A 2,214-nucleotide genomic window follows, 5' to 3' on the forward strand; every position below is an offset into this window, starting at 1 on the left:
GTGCAGTTTACCAGGATCAGTTGTACAGCGTTCCAAGATCCTGAAAAATCTGGCCCATGAATCACTGCTATTGATTTTCACAAGACCTTGGAAAACAGGAAAGGTATTCTAGGACTAAAGAATAGAAAATAATCCTGATTATCTAAAGAGGAAGGAAGATAGAGAATTAAAACAATGGTCCAATAAGCTTGATATCAATTTCTAGCAAAATTCTGACTGTGCCATTGAAGTATGGTTTGTAAATACTTAGAAAAGCCAGCATGGCTTCATCAAAAACAAGTCTTTTTTTTTTAAGCCAAAAAGTATTATTTTTCATGCAAACCTTCCCAAAAGGAACATTTCTAAAAAAAGTGCAACAGAATAGGTTAAATATGAAACTATGATTACTAGCTTGTTTTTAAAATATATATATACACATATATGTAATTAATTCAATGTGTTCATTTCAAAGTTATCCTGATTATCTGCATTTCCTTCTGCATTTGCTTTTGTTCTCTTTAATGCATTTTTAAAAACTGCTTCAGTGACCCTCCTTTCTTTCTTTTCTTCTTTTGGGTGGTAACATTACTGCTAGCTCCCTTCTCCCTATCAAGTCTCCTTCCCCAAGCTCATAGATTCAGAGCTGGAAGAGATCTTCGAGGCCATGCACTCCAATCTCCTTATTTTAGAGAAGAACAGGCATCCCAGCCACATGAAATGATTTGCTAATGAGTGTCTAAGGTAGGATTAAAACACAAACTTTTCTGACTCCAACTCCCCCAAAGCTCTGTCTGCTGTGCCATGCTGACAAGATGCCTCTCGTCAATGACTTGAATGAGAGCAACAGAAGTGCAGAGGGTCTCACCATTTACAGGTATCTCTGACCTAGGAGATATACTTTCAAAAACTTGTCCTTGTTTCATGACTTACTCCCACAATACTCATGAGCAACCACCTAGCCACACAAAAGAATACCACTTCCTGGCATCACTCCTATGTAAGACTTATCCACTCATTGGGTACAGTTAGACCCCCAATCCCAAGGCAAATGGTGCCTGATGTGATTTCAGCTTTGCCGTAAGTATTACAGGCCACAATTCTATAATGTCTTGATACCTTGACTATCTTGTTTGTAATGTAATGCCAGGAGTAAGCCCTCATTTAACAGATACCAATAACGAATTCTTAGTGCCTAGGATTAAAACCTCCTAGACTATTTTTCCTGACTTCAAAATACTAAAGGCTGATTGGATCAGATGGCAACTCTTGCTGACTCATGATACTACAATCTGTATGAAAACTTGTATATTCGGCTAGTTATTTTATCATCTCCCCTGCCATGGCAGGTTTCTGAGCTGAATCAAAGCCAGAAAACAATTTCCCATCATGGTGGTCTCCAGACCAAGTTCAATAATGAACACTCTAAGATCAAAGATTCAGAATGGGAAAGAATGTGATAGGTCAATTAGTTCAAACCACTTATTTTAAAGATGAGGAAACTGAAGGCCAGAGAAGTTAATTAAGCTCCCCAAGGTCACAGGGGTAGTAAGTTGTAGAGCCTGGATTCTACCCAAAGTCATCCAACTCTAAATTCAGAAGCATTTCTACTGCAACGTGGATGAATTTATTCTTGCTCTCAGTCAACAAGTATTTATTAAGTAGCTATGATGTAAGGTTTTCTTCAATGAGCAATGCAAAGAAATAGAAGAAAACAAAGGAATGGAAAAGATGAGGTCTCTTCGGGAAAATTAGAGGTGGCAAAGGAATGTTTCTTACAAAAATGGGCATGATAAAAGATAAAAATGATAGAGACTTAACAGAAGTAGAAGAGATCAGGAAGAGGTGGCAAGAATATACCCAAGACCTATACAAGAAAGACCTTAACATCACCAATAACCATGATGGTTTCGCTATTCATCAAGAGCCAGACATCCTGGAGAATGAAGTCAAATGGGCCTTAGGAAACATTGCTAACAAGAAGGAATTCTAGCTGAGCTATTTAAAATCTTAAAAGACACTGCTGCTAAAGTGCTGCACTCAATATGCCAACAAATTGGAAAACTCAGGGAATGTCAGCCAATGGATGAAGACATATGTAGAGTTTCTCTTTTTGCTGCCAGAAAAAATATCTACTTCTGCTTCATTGTCTACACTAAAGCCTTTGATTGTGTGGATCACGACAAAATGTAGCAGGTCCTCAAAGTGAGAGGAGTACAGATCATCTTACTTGTCTCC

This window comes from Phascolarctos cinereus, unplaced genomic scaffold, assembly GCF_003287225.1.
Source record: "Phascolarctos cinereus isolate Bilbo 61053 unplaced genomic scaffold, phaCin_HiC Scaffold_7;HRSCAF=346, whole genome shotgun sequence".
NCBI classification, from domain to species: domain Eukaryota; kingdom Metazoa; phylum Chordata; class Mammalia; order Diprotodontia; family Phascolarctidae; genus Phascolarctos; species Phascolarctos cinereus.